Source organism: Canis aureus, chromosome 1 (genome assembly GCF_053574225.1).
Source record: "Canis aureus isolate CA01 chromosome 1, VMU_Caureus_v.1.0, whole genome shotgun sequence".
NCBI classification, from domain to species: Eukaryota; Metazoa; Chordata; class Mammalia; order Carnivora; family Canidae; genus Canis; species Canis aureus.
In genome coordinates this window covers 113,573,572-113,583,146 of record NC_135611.1, presented here as the reverse complement: position 1 = coordinate 113,583,146, position 9,575 = coordinate 113,573,572, and positions in this window count along the sequence as shown.

Below are 9,575 nucleotides of genomic sequence, written 5' to 3'. Positions count from 1 at the left end.
CTTTAGACCTGCACACAGCAGGTCTTGAGACCCAGACACCAGCTCCCTTGACACTCTGCTCAGGTCACATGCTCCATTCCCCTCTCAAGTTCCAAGGCCTCCAGCCCTGGCAAATATGAGAGCTCTGCTTCCAGGAGCTTGTCCCTCACATCATACCACTGATTTCCTCCTCCTCTATAGCAGGGCTCAGATGTCATCACCCTTCTTGGTACTGTTTGCCACAACCTCAGCCAATTCTTGATGCCCCAGGAGTTCAACTGCGAGCACTTTGTGGATGCTAGTCAGTCTTTCAAGAAGATCCCTGCCTTCATGCCATTCTCAGCTGGTGAGTGTGGTCAGAATGGGAGTCACAGCCTTGGAATGTCCAGATTCCCATTCTCCTACCTCCACCCCAGCTCTTATTCCATTCTCCACTCTCACTGCTTCGTTTCAAGCTAGGGAAACAGAAAGCTTCAAACAGTGTCTGCTTCCTGTGCTCAGAGACACTTCCAGCTCTGACTGTCCAGTTCTGTAGTTACAGGCAGGGAATGACAACTTTGAGGTAGAGCTTACATGGACATTATCATCTGGCGCAATAGAACTGGTTATAGTTTTTCATATTTAGTACACTACTAGATTGGGAAAAAATATTGATGTTTACATAGTTGCGGAAAAATGGAATAATTGTAAGAGGTAACACGATATTGCTAGCTGTGTGCACCTAGCACATATGAGAAAGACTATAGAGGCCAGGTCTCTGCTTCTGCATCTTGGTTCTGTCGCTGTTAGCTGTATGGCTTTTTTTTTTTTTGTAAATTTATTTTTTATTGGTGTTCAATTTGCCAACATATAGAATAACACCCAGTGCTCATCTCATCAAGTGTCCCCCTCAGTGCCGTCACCCAGTCACCCCCACCCCCGCCCACATCCCCTTCCACCACCTCTAATTCGTTTCCCAGAGTTAGGAGTCTCTCATGTTCTGTCTCCCTTTCTGATATTTCCCACTCATTGTCTCTCCTTTCCCCTTTATTCCCTGTCACTATTTTTTATATTCCCAGGATGAATGAGACCATATAATGTTTGTTCTTCTCCGATTGACTTACTTCACTCAGCATAATACCCTCCAGTTCCATCCATGTCGAAGCAAATCGTGGGTATTTGTCATTTCTAATGGCTGAGTAATATTCCATTGTATACATAAACCACATCTTTATCCATTCATCTTTCAATGGACACCGAGGCTCCTTCCACAGCTTGGCTATTGTGGACATTGCTGCTATAAACATCGGGGTGCAGGTGTCCCTGCGTTTCATTGCATCTGTATCTTTGGGGTAAATCCCCAGCAGTGCAATTGCTGGGTCGTAGGGCAGGTCTATTTTTAACTCTTTGAGGAACCTCCACACAGTTTTCCAGAGTGGCTGCACCAGTTCACATTCCCACCAACAGTGCAGGAGGGTTCTCCTTTCTCCACATCCTCTCCAACATTTGTGGTTTCCTGCCTTGTTAATTTTTCCCATTCTCACTGGTGTGAGGTGATATCTCATCGTGGTTTCGATTTGTATTTCCCTGATGGCCAGTGATGCGGAGCATTTTCTCATGTGCTTGTTGGCCATGTCTATGTCTTCCTCTGTGAGATTTCTCTTCATGTCTTTTGCCTATTTCATGATTGGATTGTTTGTTTCTTTGCTGTTGAGTTTAATAAGTTCTTTATAGATCTTGGAAACTAGCCCTTTATCTGATATGTCATTTGCAAATCTCTTCTCCCATTCTGTAGGTTGTCTTTGAGTTTTGTTGACTGTATCCTTTGCTGTGCAAAAGCTTCTTATTTTGATGAAGTCCCAATAGTTCATTTTTGCTTTTGTTTCTTTTGCCTTCGTGGATGTATCTTGCAAGAAGTTACTGTGGCTGAGTTCAAAAAGGGTGTTGCCTGTGTTCTCCTCTAGGATTTTGATGGAATCTTGTCTCACATTTAGATCTTTCATCCATTTTGAGTTTATCTTTGTGTATGGTGAAAGAGAGTAGTCTAGTTTCATTCTTCTGCATGTGGATGTCCAATTTTCCCAGCACCATTTATTGAAGAGACTTTCTTCCAATGGATAGTCTTTCCTCCTTTATCGAATATTAGTTGACCATAAACTTCAGGGTCCACTTCTGGGTTCTCTATTCTGTTCCATTGATCTATGTGTCTGTTTTTGTGCCAGTACCACACTGTCTTGATGACCACAGCTTTGTAGTACAACCTGAAATCTGGCATTGTGATGCCCCCAGATATGGTTTTCTTTTTTAAAATTCCCCTGGCTATTCGGGGTCTTTTCTGATTCCACACAAATCTTAAAATAATTTGTTCTAACTCTCTGAAGAAAGTCCATGGTATTTTGATAGGGATTGCATTAAATGTGTATATTGTCCTGGGTAACATTGACATTTTCACAATATTAATTCTGCCAATCCATGAGCATGGAATATTTTTCATCTCTTTGTGTCTTCCTCAATTTCTTTCAGAAGTGTTCTATAGTTTTTAGGGTATAGATCCTTTACATCTTTGGTGAGGTTTATTCCTAGGTATCTTATGCTTTTGGGTGCAATTGTGAATGGGATTGACTCCTTAATTTCTCTTTCTTCAGTCTCATTGTTAGTGTATAGAAATGCCACTGATTTCTGGGCATTGATTTTGTATCCTGCCATGCTACCAAATTGCTGTATGAGTTCTAGCAATCTTGGGGTGGAGACTTTTGGGTTTTCTATGTAGAGTATCATGTCATCTGTGAAGAGGGAGGGTTTGACTTCTTCTTTGCCAATTTGAATGCCTTTAATGTCTTTTTGTTGTCTGATTGCTGAGGCTAGGACTTCCAGTATTATGTTGAATAGTAGTGGTGAGAGTGGACATCCCTGTCTTGTTCCTGATCTTAGGGGAAAGGCTCCCAGTGCTTCCCCATTGAGAATGATATTTGCTGTGGGCTTTTCGTAGATGGCTTTTAAGATGTTGAGGAATGTTCCCTCTATCCCTACACTCTGAAGAGTTTTGATCAGAAATGGATGCTGTATTTTGTCAAATGCTTTCTCTGCATCTAATGAGAGGATCATATGGTTCTTGGTTTTTCTCTTGCTGATATGATGAATCACATTGATTGTTTTACGGGTGTTGAACCAGCCTTGTGTCCCAGGGATAAATCCTACTTGGTCATGGTGAATAATTTTCTTAATGTATTGTTGGATCCTATTATCCAGTATCTTGTTGAGAATTTTTGCATCCATGTTCATCAGGGATATTGGTCTGTAATTCTCCTTTTTGGTGGGGTCTTTGTCTGGTTTTGGAATTAAGGTGATGCTGGCTTCATAGAATGAATTTGGAAGTACTCCATTTCTTTCTATCTTTCCAAACAGCTTTAGGAGAATAAGTATGGTTTCTTCTTTAAACGTTTGATAGAATTCCCCTGGGAAGCCATCTGGCCCTGGACTCTTGTGTCTTGGGAGATTTTTGATGACTGCTTCAATTTCCTCCCTGGTTATTGGCCTGTTCAGGTTTTCTATTTCTTCCTGTTCCAGTTTTGGTAGTTTGTTGCTTTCCAGGAATGCATCCATTTCTTCTAGATTGCCTAATTTATTGGCGTATAGCTGTTCATAATATGTTTTTAAAATCGTTTGTATTTCCTTGGTGTTGGTAGTGATCTCTCCTTTCTCATTCATGATTTTATTAATTTGAGTCTTCTCTCTCTTCTTTTTAATAAGGCTGGCTAATGGTTTATCTATCTTATTAATTCTTTCAAAGAACCAACTCCTGGTTCTGTTGATCTGTTCCACAGTTTTTCTGGTCTCGATTTTGTTGAGTTCTGCTCGAATCTTTATTAACTCTCGTCTTCTCCTGGGTGTAGGATCTATCTGCTGTTTTTTCTCTAGCTCCTTTATGTGTAAGGTTAGCTTTTGTATTTGAGTTCTTTCCAGTTTTTGAATGGATGCTTGTATTGTGATGTAGTTCCCCCTTAGGACTGCTTTTGCTGCATCCCAAAGATTTTGAATGGTTGTATCTTCATTCTCATTAGTTTCCATGAATCTTTTTAATTCTTCCTTAATTTCCTGGTTGACCCTTTCATCTTTTAGCAGGATGGTCCTTAACCTCCACGTGTTTGAGGTCCTTCCAAACTTCTTGTTGTGATTTAGTTCTAATTTTAAGGCATTATGGTCTGAGAATATGCAGGGGACGATCTCAATCTTTTGGTATCGGTTCAGACCCGATTTGTGACCCAGTATGTGGTCTATTCTGGAGAAAGTTCCATGTGCACTTGAGAATAATGTGTATTCAGTTGAGTTTGGATGGAAAGTTCTGTAGATATCTGTGAAATCCATCCGGTCCAGTGTATCATTTAAAGCTCTCGTTTCTTTGGAGGTGTTGTGCTTAGAAGACCTATCGAGTATAGAAAGAGCTAGATTGAAGTCACCAAGTATAAGTGTATTATTATCTAAGTATTTCTTCACTTTGGTTATTAATTGATTTATATATTTGGCAGCTCCCACATTCGGGGCATATATATTGAGGATTGTTAAGTCCTCTTGTTGGATAGATCCCTTAAGTATGAGATAGTGTCCCTCTTCATCTTTCACTACAGTCTTCAGGGTAAATTTTAGTTTATCTGATATAAGGATGGCTACCCCTGCTTTCTTTTGAGGACCATTCGAATGGCAAATGGTTCTCCAACCTTTTATTTTCAGGCTGTAGGTGTCCTTCTGTCTAAAATGCTGTCTCTTGTAGACAGCAAATAGATGGGTCCTGCTTTTTATCCAGTCTGAAACCCTGCATCTTTTGATGGGGTCATTGAGCCCGTTCACGTTCAGAGTTACTATTGAGAGATACGAGTTTAGTGTCATCATGATATCTATTCAGTCCTTGTTTTTGTGGATTGTTCCACTGAACTTCTTCTTAAAGGGGAATTTTAAGAGTCCCCCTTAAAATTTCTTGCAGAGCTGGTTTGGAGGTCACATATTCTTTCAGTTGCTGCCTGTCTTGGAAGCTCTTTATCTCTCCTTCCATTTTGAATGAGAACCTTGCTGGATAAAGTATTCTTGGTTGCATGTTCTTCTCATTTAGGACCCTGAATATATCCTGCCAGCCCTTTCTGGCCTGCCAGGTCTCTGTGGAGAGGTCTGCTGCTACCCTAATACTCTTCCCCATAAAAGTCAGGGATTTCTTGTCTCTTGCTGCTTTAAGGATCTTCTCTTTATCTTTGGAATTTGCAAGCTTCACTATTAAATGTCGAGGTGTTGAACGGTTTTTATTGATTTTAGGGGGGGATCTCTCTATTTCCTGGATCTGAATGCCTGTTTCCCTTCCCAGATTAGGAAAGTTTTCAGCTAGAATTTGTTCAAATACATATTCTGGCCCTCTGTCCCTTTCGGCGCCCTCGGGAACACCAATTAAACGTAGGTTTTTCTTCCTCAGGCTGTCGTTTATTTCCCTTAATCTATCTTCATGGTCTTTTAATTGTTTGTCTCTTTTTTCCTCAGTTTCCCTCTTTGCCATCAACTTGTCTTCTGTCACTCACTCGTTCTTCCACCTCGTTAACCCTCGTCGTTAGGACTTCTAGTTTGGATTGCATCTCATTCAATTGATTTTTTTTTCAATTGATTTTTAATTTCTGCCTGATTAGCTCTAAATTCTGCAGTCATGAAGTCTCTTGAGTCCTTTATGCTTTTTTCTAGAGCCACCAGTAGCTGTATAATAGTGCTTCTGAATTGGCTTTCTGACATTGAATTGTAATCCAGATTTTGTAACTCTGTGGGAGAGAAGACTGTTTCTGATTCTTTCTTTTGAGGTGAGGTTTTCCTTCTAGTCATTTTGCTCAGTGCAGAGTGGCCAAAAAGCAAGTTGTATTGGGAAAAGGAGAAAAAGAGAGGAGAGAAAGAAGGAAAGAAAAGAGAAAAAGAAAAAAAAAAGGAAGAAAAAAAGAAAAAAAAAGAAGAAAAAGAGAAAGAAAAAGAAAGAAAGGGAAAAAAAGGGTGGGGGAAGCAAACAAATCAAAAAGCAAAACAAAACAAAACAAAACAAAAAACTCACGGGGGAGTATCTTCTGCTTCTGTATACTTTAAGTCCCTTGACTCCCCTGGAACTTGTCCGTCTAGCTGGTCTTCTGGGGGAGGGGCCTGTTGTGCTGATTTTCAGGTGTTAGCACTTGGGGTAGCTGCTCTGCCACCTGCCTGGTGCAGGGCTCAGTGGGGGTTGTTTACCCCGTGAGGCCACAGGAGGAACAGCCCCAGTGGCGGGGCCAGCTCTGGAAACCTGGATTCAGCTCCCACAGTAACTACGGAGCTCTCCGTCTGCAGGACCTGGAGGCTCCGGGGCGGGCCGCTGATCTGCTCAGCTCGGGGCAGGAGCGTCCTTGCTGTCCTTGGCCCTCCCGGCCTCTGCCTGTCCCTGGGGAGGCTGGATCTTGGGCTGTGTCCCAGCGCCCTGTGCTCCCGGTCTGCGCTGTTGGATTCGCGCTCCCAGGCGCGCAGCCCCCTCTGCGGAGCCGCTGCCCGAGCCCCTGCGAGCTGCTCCGGGTCCCGCCGTGTGCGCTGCAGCCCTTAGGGAGCTCGGCGCACTCTCCTGGGGCGCAGTTGCTGTTACTGTCCCGGGGAGCCCGAGGGCACCCCCGCCCTCCTGGGGTCCTGCTCCAACTCCCTGCGAGCCCCTTTCCGCCCGGGAAGGTTGGTGCAGCTCCTGCTTCTCCCGGACCGGGCTCTCCTGTCCTGGGGACACTCGCCCCGGCCTCAGCCCGGCTCCTCGCGGGGCCCCTCCCCCTTGGAGGCCTTTGTGTCTTTATTTCTTTTCTCCCCGTCTTCCTACCTTGATAGAAGCGCGAACTCTTCTCACTGTAGCATTCCAGCTGGTCTCTATTTAAATCTCAGGCCGAATTCATAGATTTTCAGGGTAATTTGAAGGTTTTCTAGGTAATTTGGTGGAGACAGGTGATTTGGGGACCCTACTCTTCCGCCATCTTGCCCCTCCTCTCGCCAGGGGAATTTTAAAAAAGAAAACCATATCTGGGGGCATCACAATGCCAGATTTCAGGTTGTACTACAAAGCTGTGGTCATCAAGACAGTGTGGTACTGGCACAAAAACAGACACATACATCAATGGAACAGAATAGAGAATCCAGAAGTGGACCCGCAACTTTACGGTCAAGTAATATTCGACAAAGGAGGAAAGACTATCCACTGGAAAAAAGACAGTCTCTTCAATAAATGGTGCTGGGAAAATTGGACATCCACATGCAGAAGAATGAAACTAGACCACTCTCTTGCACCATACACAAAGATAAACTCAAAATGGATGAAAGATCTAAATGTGAGACAAGATTCCATCAAAATCCTAGAGGAGAACACAGGCAACACCCTTTTTGAACTTGGCCACAGTAACTTCTAGCTGTATGGCTTTGAGCAAGTCACAACCTCTCTTCTTATCTGTCATTTCAACTCAGACCCTGTTCTCACGCCAGGGAGTCGGATGTGCCCTTGTGGCTTGGGCAAGCCGCTGACGCACATGGAGTTCTTCGACTACCTACCTCACCGTCATTCTGCACAGCTTCTCGCTGCAGCCGCAGGGGGCGCCCAAGGACAACGACGTGACCCCAATTGATTCTTGCCGCAACAGGCTCGCCTAGGCTCTTAATGCGCCTGCGCAAGAGCTGAGGTTTCTTCCCCCCCCCCCCCCCCATTGGCTACTTTCCCTCTTGTCACGCTCTCTTGGCTGCATCATCTTTGCCATTAAAACCTCCTACCCTCTCCACAATCAGTCTTCCACATGCTCTGCCCCCCTCCCATGGTGACTCGCCACCCTGAAGTCAACAAAAGACCCCGAGGAGGAGAAACCTATGTTTTAGCCACTTGGAGACCCTGAAACTTGTGTCTCTCATCTTTCTCTGGAGCTTTTGTTTGGTTTCCTAGTAAAGTTACCTTGGGAAGGAACACGACACAGTGGGCCTGAGTTTAAGAAAGGAGGATCATCTGTCGCCAAAGAGAGTGAGGTCACCTCTGCCGGTTCTGGCTGCAGGGAGAGGGATCTCATGGAGCACAGCTGGAACTCGCGCTCTCACCTGAGGAAAGCCATGGTGCAGAATCGGGGTCCATGGAGGCAGGCTGGGGTGGGGTGGTGGTAAGGACTGTGAAGGACTAAAGAGGAAGGGCAGAGAAAGGAGAACCAAGGTGGAAGCGGGGCGAGGGGGCGGGCAGGGAACAGCAACCTACGAGATATTCTGGTTAGAGAGAGGATAGGAGACAGAGGGAGAGGCAGAGAAAGAGGCACGTGGAAATCGAGAAACAGAAAGCGAAAAATTGACACAACAGAACGAGAATAAGAAGTCACCTGTTACCCCTAACAAATCCCCTAGGATTCGAAATGCTTGAAACATATGTCCCCAGACAGACTCAAGAGAAAATGAGCCACCCAGGGACTGAATCACTTGCAGGGTTACACAGTCAGGGCTGGGATTTAAAAACCCAACTTGTCTGACACCAGTGTCCATGATATTAACCCCTGCTTCTCAATAGGAAAAGAAAAGGCAGGGCACATGCATGGTTCAGTTGGTTAAGTGTATGCCTTCCCCTCATGATTCCCGGGTCCTGGGATCAAGTCCCCCATTAGGGTCCTTTCTCAGAGTGGAGTTTGCTTCTCCTGCCTATCTGCCCTGCTTGTGCTTGCTCTTGTGCACTCTCTTTCTATCAAGTAAATAAAAAAAATATTTAAAAAAAGAAAAAGCAAAGGCAAATAGTATTCATTTTCATTGGTCAGCACCTTGTCATACCAGAAGGTTAATATTTAAAACATCACCCTGCAGCTAATAGGTGCTGGGCACTCTACTAGTTAGTAGAGTTATGTTGACGAACTTCTTGCTTTTTTTTCTTTTTGAACTCTGGCTTGATTTTTTAAGGGTTTATTTATCTATTTGAGAGAGAGATAAAGAGAGAAAGCAGGAGCAGGGGGCAAGGGAGAAGCAGGCTCTGAGCTGAGCAGGGAGCCCAACACAGATCTGAGGGCTCTGGGATCATGACCTGAGTGAAAGGCAGATGCTCCACCAACTGAGCCACCCAGGCAACCCTCTGACTTATTTTGGGTAACATATTTATTTGAGTAAGAGCCCTTTTTGTCTCCTCAGAAACATATAGTCTTTTGGAGACAGGGTAGGGACTAGACTTGGGTGCCTTCAATCCTGACCACAAAATACAGCATTCTTTTTTTTTTTTTTAATTAAGATTTTATCTTTTAAATCAGCTCTACACCCAATGTGGGGCTTGAACTCACAATTCAGAGATCAGGAGTCACATGCTCCACCAACTGAGCCAGCCAGGTACCCCTATAGCTACCTCCATAAGAAGAAGAAGAAAAAGAAAAAAAAGCTAAAACTCTGTGCTTCTTGATTAGGATATCTTGCAGGAATGGGGAGGGAGGATGCTCACTACTAAGACCAGGCCAAACCAGTTTGCACCAAGAAGGACCCCCCAGTGCCGAAATTTCAGCAACTTTTCCCTTCATTATAATACTAAAAATCACACAAGGGTAGAGGTTTTTTTTAAAGATTTATTTATGTATTTGAGAGAGAGAGAGCGCACACACGTGTGTGAG